Source organism: Cydia pomonella, chromosome 26 (assembly GCF_033807575.1).
Source record: "Cydia pomonella isolate Wapato2018A chromosome 26, ilCydPomo1, whole genome shotgun sequence".
Lineage (NCBI taxonomy): Eukaryota > Metazoa > Arthropoda > Insecta > Lepidoptera > Tortricidae > Cydia > Cydia pomonella.
This window is the reverse complement of record NC_084728.1, coordinates 8020130-8038315: the sequence shown is the minus strand read 5'-3', so window position 1 is coordinate 8038315 and position 18186 is coordinate 8020130. Positions and strand designations below refer to the sequence as shown.

At 38.6% G+C, this 18186-nt stretch overlaps 1 protein-coding gene across 1 annotated transcript in view; it reads left to right on the top strand.

Moving 5' to 3' along the window:
- Positions 1-18186, top strand: part of LOC133531863 (uncharacterized) — a 106576-nt gene that overhangs the window by 65239 nt on the left and 23151 nt on the right. The gene's annotated exons all lie outside the window — the stretch shown is intronic.

The window sequence follows — 18186 nt, the reverse complement described above, 5'->3', positions numbered from 1 at the left end:
TGGGTCTTCAAGATCTTGTATGGGTAGAGGACAAATTGTATTGAAGGCCCGACGAATGACTCCTTTTTTCGTCCTTATGTCGGCTACTCTTGCGACGCCATCTCTACCAGGCAGCACTTGAACGATGCGGCCGAGGAGCCACATAAGCGGCGGTAAGTTCTTGTCCTTGATTACCACCATGGTTCCGACGTCGAGGTTGCCCCTTGAGCTCTGCCATTTCGTTCTCTGTTGCAAGCCAGTAACGTACTCGTTGGAGAACCTGTTCCAGAAGTGCTGTTTCAGAAACTCGATGCGCTGGTACCTTTGGAGTGAGGTAATCTTTTGATCAGTGAGCTGAGGGTAAGGCAAAGACGTGAGAGGCCTTCCAATCAAGAAATGAGCTGGACTCAAAAAAGTTAGATCAGATGGATCATTAGGAAGTGGCGTAAGAGGACGTGAGTTTAAAATCGCTTCGATCTTTACTAAACACGTAGCCAATAACTCATAGGTGAGGTGTGTAAGACCTAGGGTTCGTCGCAGGTGATACTTTACCGACTTCACCGCAGACTCCCAGATTCCTCCGAAGTGAGGTGTGTATGCTGGGATGAAAGAGAAATTGATTTGCGCGTCGGCCATGTCTGCCGCAAAGTCTTGTTTTAAGAGATTTGAGAGCTCATTGAAGCTACCAACAAAGGTCGTGCCATTATCTGAGAATATTACCTTTGGTTTGCCACGACGACCAATAAATCGGTTAAGAGCTGCCATAAAAGCCTCCTTGGTTAAATCCGAAACAAGCTCCAAATTATTACAAATTATTACTACCATCTCGTACGTATATTGCTTGATCTCGGGTATACGAAAGATTCAACTAACTACCTATAGAAAACCTAAATCGGTACTTAAACTTATTTAATATTTAGAAATGTCGTCAACGTCTATTCTATCATCTAAATCTATTATCCCCATACATTTTTAATTTATAGTCGAGTTCATAAATATATGTATTTATATATATTCTTTTCTCCATGCGGGAAGCGACAACTTTCGGCACGCTGCGCTAACGAAGTTGCCGCTTTCCGGCTCCGTCGAACAGAAAAATAGTATACAAACCCTAGGGCAGTAAATAAGAAAGCCTCAGATCACATGTTTGTAGCCCTCGGCTTCGCCTCCACCTACAAATTTTACATGTGATCTGAGACATTCCTTACTTTTCTGCCCTAGGTGTGAAATATATTATTATTAACCTTAATCTATTGCAATAAAGTGAAAAAATGTATACATATTTATAAACTTGAATGTACAATAGGCGTTGGTCATGGGCTACGGGTCCTAGTGTGGTGAAACTAAACTTTTTGATTTAAAGTATGTTCTGAGACTAAGTTTTCGATGTATTGTCAATTATTTTTTTATGCAACAGCAAAACCCTTGAAACCACGCTCGCCATGAAACCGTGCGCACTCGCGCCACATGCCTCGCCATCTGTCTTCGTATTACTCGGAATTCTCGGAACCTACACATTACACACAGTTTGTTATTATATTTCATATTTATATTTATTGACGAGATTCCCAAGTAACCGGCCTAGTTTATTGAGGATATCGACGTTTAGACGAAGGACAAAAATAATTTCCGCACCTCCCGACTTTTGACAGGTTCAACTTTTTTAATGCTATTATTTTGACGCCTAAACGATGATGGATATATGGAGTCTTAGTTTCCAACTTGTACCTTTATTTTGGCAGATGTGAACGCATAATCTGACTAAGTATATGAAACTCGCAATTATGATATTGTGACTTAGCCTACCCCACCACAACGTATTAATTAAATGCTGAAACATTCTACTCATACTGAACTATTTGTATCGATTGAATCGCCGATGCTCTGCAACTGACGGTTGGAAGCGGAGCGCCTAAACTATGCATGAGGCTGAATGTCACCCCGTATATTTCCATACGTGACATAACCTACGTACATAGCTTAATTAAGACCGGATCATTTATGCCTGACGCCTTCGGGGGAAGCCCGACGAGCCGACAACGTTGAAACAAAATTGATAACGAGTATATTATATGTGTATTCAGAATTACAGGCAGGTTGTTGAAAAAAATAAATCGTTTTTTTTTTCAGGACGTTTTGTTAGGAAAGATTGCCAGCATTCGGATAACAAACACACACATGACTAAGCAGCCCGCGTAGCCAACGTGCATATCGTTCACGCTCCGTGGCGAACGAAACGCAACTGTCACAGTCGCACTAATAAGGAAGAGTGATAGAGAGAGATGACTACGCTACGCTACGGAGCGTTAACGATTGTAACGATGGCTACGCGGCCTGGTAGCTACCTACCTTAACTATGGATTAAATATGAATGGAAAATTTTACAAGTTCTTTTCAAAGTGCGTTTTTTTCTATTTATCTCTCTTCACTGATAAGATTAAATTTAAACGTGGAAAAATTACTGTCTTGGGTGAGACTTGAACTCACGGCCTCTGGATCGAGAGGCCGTGAGTTCAAGTCTCACTCAAAACAGTAATTTTTACACTTTTAAATTTATTCTAAGTTTAATAGCATCGTTCGCAGACGTTTCTGCTTGTTAAAAATTAAATTTGATTAAATTTGTTATAGACATAGTTTAAGGCCCGGGGAAGCTAGTTCATATATAAATATGAAAATAATTGTTCCACGCCCGCAAACGTCAATTTACTCAATCACTCGTTGTAACTAACGCTTCATACAGTAGCCGAAATTGCTAAACAACGCAGCGCAGCGCCAAATATTACCTCTAATAATCAACCCAATGTTACCCATACGTAAATAAACATTTCAAAAGTAACACAAAATTCCTATTCGAATATCAACGTTATAACAAACTCAATAAAGCCCAAAACCGGACAGCATGCACTGGATATATTCCCTCATTGTTATCAAATCAAATTGCTATCTAAATCGGACCATAAAACTGAAACTTTTAAAGCTCATTTTGCAATAACGGGGGATAAAAAGTAAACCTCAGGTCGTGTATTTGTATTGCCATTGCTTACCTAGTCTACACAGGCGAGACGAAAAAGACCACCAATATAACTATGGCATAGAATTCTATACAACTATGAGAGTCTGAGAGAGCACTTATCTTAGCCCTTCTGAAGGATGGACTCATGATGTGATTATAATACCACGGCTTTTATGGGTAAAGTAAACATTTAAGAGTTTTCTATGGCCGTTTTGATATAAAAAGTAAGTACGTTGTGACTGAATAGGGTCGGGTTGGGAGTTTTAATCAAAATAATGTCTGCTTTTACCTTCTCATTATTAACGCTTGGCGAATTTGCCACTTAGGAGACTTAGGTAAACTGTAAACCTTATTAACAAAGCCTTTTGCAGATTTCAACTCCGGTTGGTATGCGAAGCCTGCATGTTATTTATGTACAGTCCAGGTTGATTCTTTAGCAATTTGCGGTTCTTGTAAATTTGGTTGTACATACTTATGCTAAGAGCTGTTCAATGGAAAGTGAACCGTAAACTGATAATAAATCAATGTCCTCGACCTTACATGTTTATATCCACTTGGCGAAACCTTACTTTGCGGATATTGATATAGATAGTTTATAATATTGAGTGACAAATAAAATGTAGAGTCCAAAAAGTCCCACTTTGTCGCTTACTATAAGGACGCTTAGATAGGTTATTTGTATAAACATACAAGCAAATCTCGTCCTTATATGGTAAGCGACAAAGTGGGACCTTTGACTAGACTTCGACACATTTTATTTTGGATTATCCCAAAATCCAAAGTTCCAATGCAACCAGAGGGATATATGAACACCCTTGTTAAATGTGAACATACCATATATGTTGTTGCCGTTAAATCATACAGCTCGTACCAAAACTATTACCCTCCTAAGCTCTTCTATCTTCGTAAGCTTGTCGATAAAGATGGCTAAACCCAAACCCTAAACCCTTTAAAAGTTAAACCTCGGCCAGGTCTCCAAGACGAGGCTTCAAGGCTTTAGTGAAAACCTTTCAGTACTAGTACCTACCAAATTAGCTCCAGTCTTTAAGACTCATCAGCCCTAACTCGCGACACTAAATCTATTGGCCTTTACCTAACTCTAGCACAAGTCACTGCGCACGACGGATCTAATTCACCTAATTGCCTAATACGTGTAATTGGGCTTATAAGGATATACAACGGTCTATCCAGGACGGTCAAAGACATTTTTAGTATGAGTTAAGATTAAACGACTTTTTAGTGGACATGATAAAATAAACGAACTATAAAATAGTACCTTGTGCAACGAGGGGGGTAAGTGAAATTTTGCTGACTGCTGCCTCAGACTGGAGTGTATTAAAGACTCGAGTTTGCAATATTCTTACCCGCCGGAGTTACACACAATGTTTTTCATCACACTTGCGAAGAAAAAACTAAAATGTAAGCGAAATAATTCTTAAATACGGTGACAAATCAAACATTCGTCCGCCATTTTGTCATTCTTTGACAGGTTAGGCGTCGACACCTATCCGACATTCAGCCACGGTTTAAAAATCTGTAGGTAAAAATATTTTAAACGGCTATTAAATTAAACAAATGAAATATTTTTTCAGATTTTAAAAGTAAAATTTTCGTACTTTACACTTATAGGCATATTGAAACCTACTTAATTGAATTTCTATATGTTGAAAATCTTAGAATAATGTGTCCAAACCTCTGTACTTTTGTAATGTCTACAGAAAAGGCCTATTTTCCCGAAAGTTTATGAACCGAGAACATATGAGATTATGTCATATCATTATAAGAGCGCCTGCGGAAGTGGCCCGTATTACCAGGATACGTCGTTTTTAGGTGCCCGGCACAAAGCCTATTTAATATATGCATGTGTAATATGTAAATAGTGATGTGACGTGTGTAGGAGGAGAAACCTTTGAATAATAAGGTTGGACTCATTTACATTTTTTGCTGAGCCGGAAACTTTGGTTATGAAAATTACACATTATAATTAAGGGGCTCCCTGGCGCCAATGACCTTCGATCTGAATCCCTTAGTTTTCTAATGGTTTTTGTAGCTTATCATATTGACAGCAACGGCTTTAAGCAATATAGTATCCCATATTTACTTCAAAGTTCATTGTCTTCGATATTTGGCATCAACGTTGAACAATTTTAGACCTAAAAACTGGTTTACTGGCCATAACTTTTGTGCTAATTAGTTTAAAATTAAAATCTCTGACCAGTTTTTAGAGACATCAAAGACGAATCTAAATATGTAGAATTCGTATATGTAAGATCCTTCACAGCAATTGAGTTACGAAAAAAGTGTTTTTTTTTTAGGTTTAAAAAAATCATAAGGAAATAAATATTCATATCTTTCAAAATCCGGCAGATAAGAATGGGGATAAAAGATTGAAGAACCGATAGCGGTCTGTCTTATAATTTTATCTGTAGTGCAAATGTAAGAGTAACAGCAACAGCTCAAAACTTCGTCAAAAATCGATGATAACCGCGGGGAGCCCCTTAATCATTGGTTGCAATTGATGTAAGGGCTAAAGCCGTCAACAAGTCACGAAGCGCGTGATAACTACGCTGTTTTAACACCATTGCTACAAATGGATTCGGTATCAGTGTGATAACCGCCTTCTAAATTATAAGCCAGTCGAATAAGCTGACAAAGTCCTCAAAAATGTGTAAACAAATCTCCCTCAATAATTTGATTTTCGTGTCCTTTGACGAGATAAAATTCTTATTAGTCGGCACTTTTACAACTTCGCACTTCAATGTCTGCTAAATTAATTTTATTTCATTTTTCTTCAGACGACACGCTTATTGAAGCGTTTGAAAAGTTTTTTATTTATTTATAAATGATGGACGTTTCTTACATTAGCGCGTCCATATTTTTGTATAGAAATATTAGAAATAATCTCAAAGTTCAAATATACTTTATTCATGTAGGCCTAGCAACAAGCACTTATGAATAGTAAGACAGTATTACATATAATTATCTTAAGCTAATTATCAGAGCAATTTATTGATGTTGTAAATATTATTCCATATATAATACTAATGAATATAATTCATATTCAAATTCAAATTATTAATTGATAACTCAGTAATATGGTTTGGAAGTTTATTATAAAATCTTACACAATTACCCATGAATGATTTTTTTAATTTTATGGAGCCTAGTGAAGGGCACTGCGAGCTTATATTTATTTCTAGTATTAATATAATGAATGTCACAATTTTTCTTAAAATAGGCAATATTTTTATGCACATACAGAATATTCTCATAAATGTATTGACAGTGCACTGTCATTATGTCAATTTCCTTAAATTTATCTCTAAATGAGTCTCTATGGTTCATTTTATATATTGCTCGTATAGCCCTCTTCTGCAGAACAAAAATAGTAGTTATCTCTGAAGCACTGACCCATAGTAAAATACCATATGACATAATGCTATGAAAGTAACTAAAGTAAACTAATCGAGCTGTTTTCACGTCTGTTAACTGACGGATCTTGTTCACGGCAAAAACTGCAGAACTCAGTCTATTCGAAAGAGTTGCAATATGATAGCGTAGTTTTAGCGAAAATGATTGATTTGGGTTGGATCCTTTTGCCTAATTTACGTCCTTGTCAGTTGGCAAATCTGTCACTACTACTTTTTGCATTGTTTTTCTTTGTGTACGGTCGCGGAAATTGATTCTTTAGCAACTTGCGGTTCAAGTAAATTTGGCTGTACATAGTTATGGTAAGAGCTATCCATTGTAACGTGACACGTTAACTGCTAAAGAATCAATTTCCTCGACTGTACACTAACCCTTAGCCCTTAGGCTATTAAGATACATTCTACTAACACATCTATGGATTATGTTGGTCCGAAATAAACATTTTTTGTTTATTTATTATCTCAGTAGATGCCTATTGGATTGATACAGATATGCAAACATGTTTTTAACCGACTTCAAAAAAGGTTCTCAATTCGACGGATTTTATTTTTATTTTATTTGTATGTATGTTACTGGATATCTCCGAGAATCGTGAACCGATTAAAAAAAATTTTTTTTAATCGAACGGGTATAACCCCGAGATGTTCCCGTTGGCACCAAGTCGGGGTCTGATGATGGGATCTTGGAGAAATCGAGGGAACTCGTCAAATGTTATAGGTACATGTATGACGCTTTTGGTGAAGTCGGTTATATTTTTTGTTAAAAAGTTTTATTACTTTTTGTACTAACAGCAACACAATGTAACTAATCATTAGTAGGTATATGAATAAACTATTGACAGTATTATATGCACCTATTTAACATTTTATTTGGGTACCCGAAAATGTTTCCTTCGCACATTTGGTCGGCTAGAAACTGCACCACCCGCCGGGCCTTGAGTCGTCAATCACACGTTGATTGGATGAAATCACCGCGGCGGGCGATGCATTAAAGCCGGCCATAGGTTACCTCATTGGCTATGTGCAGAGTGGCGGACTAAGAGCGATAACGCACGGCGTGCCAAAAATGTGAACTTTTGTGGACCCAATTATCATAACTTTTGACGCATGTTTAACTAATGTGGCCTGTAGTTCGACGGGTGTTAAAACTGTTTAAGTAGCGTCCATAGCAGTAAACACTCTAGAACATTAATATTGTTTAGAAAAATAATAATACTTAGGTATTCGAATACGCTATTTCGTTGAAAACGAAATTACCAAATATGTGATGTCACACCAAGGGAGGAGGGGATCAAAAATATTGGCATTCGTGTGACGTAATTCGTGGATGACCTCGTCAATAATTTGTGTTTGATCCCTTTATTACAAATACATAAGTCAAAATAAATAAGGGGGTTAATGTTTAATATATACGGAATGTCTTAACTCCTTGTCTACTTTCGGGATTTTACAAATGTTGCTTAGAGCAGGGGTCGGTAATCTTTTGAACAGAGCCAATAACAGTGGAAATCATTAGTTTTCATATTAAGCGCCACAAAAGCTAATTTGACTAGTCTCAGTCCTCAAAGTGTTAGATGTATCTTGAAGAGCCGCAATTGTATGTTGAATGGATAAATAAAGTAGCAAAAATATTTCGTAATTCGTTTAAATTTATTCTTAACATATTAAGTATTTGTTGTTTCGGAACAAGGGCAAGCGAATAATGTAGTAAATTATGTAACAGATGGAAAATACTACTTACTTTAGCTACTCATTTGTATCAATATGAAATAAATATTCAACTTTCTGCACTATGCGATTAGGGTTGCCATACGTCAGGATTTCCCCTGACACATCAGGATTTTTGGTCCTTTGTCAGGATTGCGGGGGACTTGGCGACTAACCACTAGAAGCTAGCTAAAAGTTTGAGGTTGGGCACAGGAAAGGGAAGGTTATGATTCTAGCTACAGCGTAAATGTGGCGAGTCAACGGGCTATATAGTGGCCCGCGGTAAGTTTTGGAATAAATAAAGGATTGAATGGGCGGATTTTTGAAGACATCGCCATCTAGGAAATGTCAGGATTTTTGGGTGATGTTCACACTTTTGTCAGAATTTTTTCATATGGCAACCGTAGGTACATGCGATGAGCAAAAGGCAATATATATGAACAGTAATACCAATCACAAACCGCTCTTGAAACAGTTAAACGTACATGACTAAAATGTCATATAGGCGACATATTTAAAAACACATACGTCACTTTAGATCTGAGCAAGTCATACAGACAGGCGGCTCGACGTACAAAGCATTGGATATTTCCACCGAAATACTGCCCCGACCCCTTTTCAGCCGTGTATTCATTCACGACGCATACCGAACACAGGCGAGTGCAATTGTGACCTCGTGTTCGGTAATGCTACTTCTCCACTGAGGCAGAAATAAGAAGAGACGTACTCGAATCAACGAATAGCATCGGTTGTAATCCAGCGAATGAATTTCCGCGTCAAAAGTCACCACTGTATAATAGCTATACAAAACGACATACATATATGTAAAACAAATTATAGTGTGACAGATACAATTCAACACAAACTGTATATTAACTCTTCCAAAACTATTAATATAAATATACGCAACTATTGATGCTTAACTGTACATCGCAGAGCGCATGGTTTATTATATTTGACTTGCACTTGAACACCTCAATTCAAAATATACTTTAACTCGTTTACCTACGCTCGATATTCTCGTGCTACTGGGGTTCAGCACTAGGGTTATCCAAAATTTATGTTATAAGTACTGGCGGAACCCTTCCTGCGACCTGCGAGGTTAGCATGGTGCGATTATCCGACTGAGCTGGTGAGGGAGAGAATGACATATCACGGTTTACTTTGTAGTTTGTAGCTGAACAGGACATGTAACTGCTCTGGATAGAACCTAAGTAGAATTAAATAAATTGTTAGTATAAGGCCTGAGTGGACGCTCGAGGTGGGCGTGCAGCGGGGCGGAGCGTTCGGCGTGCATGTTGAACAAATGCAAACGTATAGGAGCGGCCTTAGTGCACGCTGCTCACATCACTTGTGAGCCCGACGCCACGCTGCACGCTCCGCCGAACACTCCGCTCCGCGTCGAGCGACCACTCAGGCCTTACACTTATACTGTTTGTTATTATGCTGTATTGCTTCCCAATACATAAGCAACTGACACATCGTACAATGTTTCTTAACGACTTTTGTAACTATTCTACTTATATTATAAATTTGAAAGTTTGTCTGTTTGGATTTTCATTCTCCACGCAAAAACGGCTAAACGACTTTCGACAAAATGTAGCACATTGTAGTTGCTGGAAAAGCTTATAGGATACTTTAAATCCCGGAATTAATTTTCTACAGAGGTGCTAAGTGGTTGCAATTACAGTAACTATGGGGTATAGTTGTGCCGTTCTCGAGAACGTTCTCAGTTTGGGGAATATTCTCTCATGAGAACATTCCCCATACAAAACGGAGTACGTTCTCGAGAACGGCACAACTATGGGGGCAGTTCACAGACTAAGGACAAGGACTATTTAACACGTGAACAACGCAGACGAAGTCGCGGGTACATGCTATTCGTAGACGTAGGTACATAATTAAATGTTCGTCGGATTTACGCATGTGTAGCAAAACTAGTAAAATAATATAGACTAGTGGCTCTGTGAGCTGTAAGCCTTGCGATAAGATTGATAAGCTTAAAAAATGTAACAACAAAAAAAAAAAACATACTTCGTTGAGTCATTATCACAGCGTACTCACAATGGTCTTGAGTGGCCATAGACGATAATGGCACTTAAGTCCTTTATGCCGGAGACTTCTTCGCTAACGCTTCGGTCAATAAGATAATATAGATAAATAAAAAGATGGATAAATAATATAGAAAAATATAAACATCGTAGAAAAGCATCCGCCATGCTAGCGTATCGCCGCTACTCTTTTTATTAAAAGCTTATGCGTTTGCTGAAGCGAGTTTTGAGTTATTTTAGGGGTCCACCTTTGTTTCGCAGTAACTCGAGAAGCTTGCCGAAACACGAATCTCCACAATTTGCTATCATATGGGTGCACAGTTGGAATGTTTCCTTACATAGTGTAAGCTGATACAATTTGGTGAAGGTTAAATTTGAATATGATTCATGAGATGTTATCTTTTTATCCATCCATAGTAATACGTGCGAATGTGTCTTTCCGTTTGTTAACTTTTCACGGTAAAAACATTTAAACAATTTCAGAAGATGAATTAAATTGTTTAAGTCTGGTTTGAGCAACAAATAATGTTATTATTCTTTATAGAATGATATGAACTTATGTAGGACGTAATAAACTTTAATTTTTTTACGATTCCTTCACCTTTTGGCGTGTTTGTTTGAGAGCTGACGACGACGCATGTCTTGACTCGTATTTTCATGCTATTAAAGGTTAGATATGACAAATCTGCGCGTCATTGTGGATGACTCGAACTAGATACCACTTTAAAGTATCAGTATCACTCACCTTTGGAGTTATCTATTCCTCTACCAGCTTTCAGCCAGACTGATCCTCGCATACACGTGAAACTGTGGCTGTTCATACGGTGGATTAGGGTAGTCGTCAAAAGCACGCTCAAATGCTTCATTACTGCATCCTTCATCTTAAAATCTCTACTAATAGCGACATCGACATCGTCCTTTGTGATAGTAAACCTTCTGACAAAGGAAACAAGGTTGATTAGTCAATGAAGTGCGGCTAATGCCCTTATTCAAAATATTTAACAAGCCCTCAATTTATTTATGTTGTCTCCCTTTTTTACAAATAAGTAAGTCAAAGTGACAGGTTAATACAAACTATTAATAGCTAATAGCTTTATGAATAATGCTATAAATGTGTACAAGTATTAAAAAATGCGTCTTGACTATTTATTATATTATAGGATGAGTTGTTTAGAATGGGTTGGAGTTCGTCTCTATCGAGAGGCAGATTACGAAATTTATCTGATCTTCGCGATAAGCCCTTAGAAATTTCGATTTCTGCGGTAGTCTCTCTGAAACATCTCTGAAATTTTTGACGTAAAAACCGTAAAAATTAAGCGCGCTCAAGTAGTTAATTGGACTGAAATCAAGCAATGAATTTAAAAAAAATCGCTGGTAGTGTATGCATTTAAGACACTAATATAGCATATCTATTCCTACAATTCCTCTGCATTTTCCTTATAAGTTACAATATAAACCCAGAAGTCTTTTAGCCGTTTTAAACCATAATTAAAGCCCCGCAAGGTTTAAATTCCATTGTATATACATAATATAAGATCGACATTACATTACAGTTGAAGCTGTGGAATGTTCCACTTCCTTCCTTTTAAGTTCACACAACTCATGTGATATGATATGATATGTGATGTGTGTATTGATGATGATGGGACTTATTTCAACTATACAGTTCAGTGCAGTTTTACACTCGCGTGCAAAAGTATTGCATCACTTTGCATTTTTTCAACTGCACCCAATATCTTTGTAATTCTAGAGCCGATTCTGAAAATTTTGGTATCAACTGAAAGCTTATAATCTAACGCATTAGAAAATTGGGAAATTTAATGAAATTTCAAATCTGAAGACTGAAAAAAATCAGAAACTGAAAGTAGCGACATATTGGTCGAGAAATAAATTTAGGAAAGTTAAGAATAAAAGTCATTTATTTAATACAAAATAAATTATTATTATTAAATTAATACCTGGTGTTGCCACCCCTAGCCCTCCTCACACAAATCAAGCGGTTTTTCATAGACCTAATTAATTTTCTAATGAAATCTTGTGGAGTAGCGTCCCACTCCTCCAGCAAGGCTCCCTTCAGCTCCTCAACATTGGCCGGGGCAGGATTCCGCTTCCGAATCCTCCTTTTCAGGTAGTCCCACACGTGTTCAATGGGGTTAAGGTCCGGGCTCATCGCTGGCCAGTCCATGGTGTCGATGCCCACTTCGAGAAGGTAGGCTGCGGTGGCCCTAGCGGTATGACACGGGGCATTATCCTGCATTAGGATGAACCCCTCATCAAAAATACCGGCATAAGGAACAACATGTTCCTCCAGGATGTCAGTAATGTATTTTGCAGCGGTCAATCCACCGCCACGGCCCCCGCCAGGCACGAAAACCAGCTCTGTTCGCGTGTCGTAGGAAACGCCGCCCCAGAACATCACGGATCCACTGCAATAGGCGACCCTTTCGGAGAAGCAAACATTGGGCGAACCGTTCTTCTGGCCTTCTGTAGACTCTTCCTCTTCGGTCACATCCATTCAAACATATTCTGCACTCGTCCGAGAAGAGAACTGGGGTCCATTGCTCAATGGTCCAGTCCATATGATTTTCTGCAAACTCTCTTCGGGCTGTACGGTGTCGCGCCAGCAATCTGGGCCCCGTTGCAGGCCTCCTGGGTGTCACGTTCGCTTTCTTGAGTCTTCTTCTTATTGTCCACTCACTGGCAGCCACTCCTCGTATCTCACGCAGACGCTGCTGGATGGCAACGCTTGTCAGGTGTCGATCTCGGAGAGATGTTGTGACAATGAAGCGGTCGTCCCTCTCTGATGTACACTTTTTGCGGCCGCTTCTTGGTCTTGAAGTAAAGGATCCAGTCCGTTGGAACCTCTGGTAAACTCGGCAAACTGTAGATTGACTTAAATTCAGCGTGGCAGCTACTGAACGTTGGCCCCTCTTGCAGGAGCTGGACGACTTGGCGGACTTCAGCTTCAGTGGTTTCCATTTTTCACAGGTCTTCTTCACGGCAAAATATGCGGAGATGTGTACCGGTCAACTTTTGATAAGTGACTGATAACAACCCCTCCCCTACCCCCCATTTTATAGGGGTCAAGGGTAGCGCAACTCGTGCGCGTGATAACGCGAAACCGCTCACAAATCGGGAAAATGCCGATAATTTGAAAAATACTGGGCCGTTTTCCATGTTTTTTAACTTTTCGTAAAGCTAAAACTTCAAGGGACATGATCCCATTAAAATAATTAATCGAAAATAACCGGTTTACAAAATTATTGGGTGCAGTTGAAAAAATGCAAAGTGATGCAATACTTTTGCACGCGAGTGTATTGTGAGCTATTCGTACAGCTTTTTTTCCACATCTTGGATTGACTTTCGAGTTAAAAACAATACCAAGCACATGTTCTCATTAATTTGTGATAAATTGATAATAATTGTGATTAAGTAAGGTCAGTCAAGGCAATTCCAACTACTCTAAAATACAAGAAGTGAGCATAGTATATGTGAATTGTCAACTCTCTTTCTTGAAATCGCTTTTCGTAAAAGCGCATCATGAATACAAGTGGCTCTCTAGACTCACTTCTTGTATTTTTAGAGTAATGTCATTTGTTCCTGGAGCTTATGTACGAAATATCACTTGATATTTTTATTAATACTTTTTAGTAAAGGAAAACATCCTAAGAAAACCGGACTAATCTTAATATGGCCTAATTTGATCTCTTAGTCTGACCTTCAAGGTCAGGTCAGCTTTCTTAATATGATTTTGGTTTTACGCGGTAAACGTTCTATGCTCAGCAGTGGGACATGTATAAAGTGTAAACGTCGCGTGTAGTATTTTAATTTAACCTAGCCAAGGACTTGCAAAAAGTTCCAAAACGTGTAAAATAAAAACAGAAAGCTGTCATAAACAGTTAAGCGCCAATCGCACTCAAAAAGCGAATACAAAAGTGCTCTGATTGCGACACAGGTTAACTCGCCAGTCGTATACCTTAGTGCATGGAGATAAGATCTATACTCTCTTTATTATGTCTTCATTTGTACAATGACCTGTGGAGTTATTCCAATTGGTTGCCAAAGCAAGCGAGTTAAACGCTCAGGGCCTGTTTTTGGCGATTTACCATAGGTTTGTGACACTTGATAAAAACCTATTAGATCTATCTTCCAAACGTTTTCGACTGTTCCCGGTTCTTGTCCGGTATAAATTTTTTTAGACCGCATGCGGAAGCCAGCAGCGGTAGCGTGGTCACATTTTTATCACCTGCCGGGTCATAGGTCACTTTCGCACTTACATACTTGTTAGAACATAACAGGTATGGTGACATATGATAAAAACACGACCCTGCTACCGCTGCAGGGGTCTTGCTTTTAATTGACTTTTTGCCCCAAGGGCCACAAACTCACCTCCTCTTCTTTTTCGCGGGCCGAAATTGGAAGGCTCGTAGTTTGGATTAAGTAGATACCTCTGATAATCGAAAAAGTCTTAAAAGTCCGAAGCAGAATATTTCCTTCTTCCGTCCAAATGTTTTGTTACGATTCGTTTGTGCGGAATAAGGAAAAGACGAGAAAAAATAAAACTTGTTTATGATTTTTTTATACTTATAATCTTTGTCACGACTGCTGCAGCTCTAAGGGCTTACAGCGAAACCTTTGTGACAAAACTTATGACCTAACTGAGTACACATCTGAAAAGGTGAAACAAACTAATGTTTACTTACATTAAGACCTGTGTATACGTTAGCCTTTTAAAAAAAAAAAAAATTGTTTTTTTGTTTGTTTTCTGAAAACTTGCTTAATCGTTGTTACTGTTAAGATCACATAAGTTACATTTAGGGTTGCCATCTCTAAAATTTGGAAACCAGGACAAGACGCATGAAATCCCCGGATTTTAGAGTCCAGAACCCGGACATGTCAACAGGTTTTTTAAACAGGTTGTGCGTGTGTCGCGGGCGGCCTAAGCCTTTAAATTTTTAAACCCGGATCCCAAATGAGGCCCCCCCCCCCCCCGGACGATCCCCGGATGCACTCTAAACTATGACAAATCCGGGGAAACCCGGACGGATGGCAACCCTAGTTACATTGGTTATCCAGAGCGTTCGAGCAAGCGACGTGAACGTCCCGATGCAAAAACAGCGCTCCGACCGGATCGCAAATGCCTGTCCATTTGGGGCAAAAAGGGGATATTAACATTATTAACAAGGGTCTGTAATGTGGTGTAGTGATGACTTGAGTAATGACGTCGCTTATAAGGATATAACCCCTTGGTAACTTGTTTTTTCTTACGATGTGCGTAATATTAATTACGTGTGTCAATGCTCCTTTGTCTAGTGTATATCAGTGTCATTTTAATTTTTAACGTGATGGATATATCAGAATTAATTTAGAAAGGGAACACATTAATGGCCCAACCCCGTAATCAAAGTTGTCATTCATTGAAAATTAAGGCTGGCAAAATTGTCTACCGTTGGGAGCCCTAATTTCATCGTCGGTAACATGGCCTAAGTAAAATATGATTGAAACAACCAAGAAATATTATATCCATTGAATTCACTAATTGTCTTAACTTGAGCCCCTTGGCCACCCTCCTAAATCCGCATCTGGATAAAAGTTAGTGTAATAAAAATAAATTAATTCCTGCTCAGTAAATTCTAATTCAGCTAATTGACATTTATTCGTGTGCAAACTTTATTTTGTTTTTGACACTATACGGTCTATAACGACACGATGAAAGAAGTCACATGAAATACAAAATTTTTGTTGCATTATAAATAATGCACGTGACTGTACTTGACGAGAAAATTGTGATAACTTCCTTACTCTCCCGGCCGCAATGGCGTCACGTTTTATTTAAAACAGACGAAAACTTCTAAAAATAGCCCGTTCACGACCCTTACCCCAATGTAGCCTGCACGCTTCAGCAGCTATACTACCTGTAAGGGCAACAACACACTGATGGCGATACAAGTGGCCAGCCTATTCTGTACGCTTCAAATATCTATCTCTTTCCAAATTCCGCATCTTCTTATAGGTCTGATACCAAACGCCAACCAGGAAATAATAATGCAAAAAACCGGACAAGTGCGAGTCGGACTCGCCTACCGAGGGTTCCGTACTTTTTAGTATTTATTGTTGCAGCGTCAACACAAATACATCATGTGTGAAAATTTCAACTGTGATACCTAGCACGGTTCATGAGATGCAGCCTGGTGACAGACGGTCGGACGGACAGCGGAGTCTTAATAACTGGGTCCCGTTTTACCCTTTGGGTACGGAACCCTAAAAACCAGTCAAGTTAACTATTTGAAATCTTGGGCTGCTCTATTTTTATCCTCCGACGCAATAAAAGAGAGGTGTTATATGTTTGGCGCCAATGTCTGTCTGTCTGTCTGTGGCATCGTAGCTCTCAAACGAATGGACCGTTTTCGATTTTTTTTTTAAACTTTAAAGCGAGTTTCCTTGTGGTAGAAAACCATACCGTAGCTAAAAATAGCTAGTTTGAAGAGTATCAGCTAGCCCTAAAAATGATTTAGGTAAGGCAGTTGCGTAGTGGGTTTTTGAAATTTAAACGGGTCGTGAATCACACTAACACTAAGCTAATTATACGGTTAAATTCGCTTATTTTTCTCACTCGCGCGACATGTTTCGGAGAGCCTAGGTCTCCATTTCAAGCATGTCGCGAGTTAAAAAAATACGTGAGTTAAACCATATAATTAAATAAAACCTCATTATCATCATCAATCAATAAAATAAACTATTTGACGACCGGTCTGGCCTCGTGGGTAGTGACCCTGCCTATGAAGCCGATGGTCCCGGGTTCAAATCCTGGTAAGGGCATTTATTCGTGTGATGAGCATGGATATTTGTTCCTGAGTCATGGGTGCTTTCTATGTATTTAAGTATTTATAAATATTTATATATTATATATATCGTTGTCTAAGTACCCTCAACACAAGCCTTATTGAGCTTACTGTGGGACTTGTCAATTTGTGTAATAATGTCCTATAATATTTATTTATATTTATTTTTTATTTATAAAACCGCGGCCGGCAAAACGTCCAACGTTGTCGCTTGCCATGAGGACGCGATTTGCTTGTATCTTTATACGAATAACCTGCCAAGGCGTCCTTATTGACAAATTGGGACGTTTTACCAGCCGCGGTTACATATTAGCTTAGTTTAAGTGTTTTTTTTTTTTTTTAATTTAATAGTTATGATAAACTTCCTTCTCCCGCATCAATTCTTGCATGCGAAACTTTGCCTCTATAAAAAAAAGGTTGCCTTCCGTCTCTAATATGCAACATGCCGCCAACGACCCATCTGCAGTGATTATTATTATAAAATTTATAAAATCACTACAGATGTACAAGCTACAGAAAGTTGGCAAAATTTTCGAGTACTTCTGATAAAGTATACTTTTCACAAATTTTCCGTCAATACATTAAGTAACCTGGACTCTGGACACGATGTTTTGTTGTACTTGAAAACGCTGCTTTACATCATAGTACCGGAGCAAAAAAAGACGGGTCATTGCCCAACGGGCTCGGCCGTAAAAACTTGTTTCTAAAACATTCTGACGAATAGCTGAGATACGCTGATTAATGGCTATTGCAGATTTTATTATATCTCCTTAGAGATTATCACTCGTTGATTGATAGGGAAATTTATAAAGCAACGGGAGTCAGGTCTAAAACTTGTTAGGTGAAAGTCTAGATTAAATTTATTCAAAGTTTGGAACCTAAATCAATCTTGTTCTTGACAGGAGCCAAAATATTTGTACAGAGCTCAAAGCAGTAGGTACCTAAAGCTAATAAGTCTTATTGATTACCGATATTAAACAACTTTCAACAACACTCAACACATTTGCATTTGGAAAACACGGCTCATATGGTGCGCCCAGATCAGAAATTCCTGATATAAGCATGTTCTGTTTGCGGAAGGGTCGCTAAATTTTTGCGAATACCTACTACGATTTGGATTAGGTATTAGCGCGCGATTTTTTTAATATACTATGTCGGTGGCATAC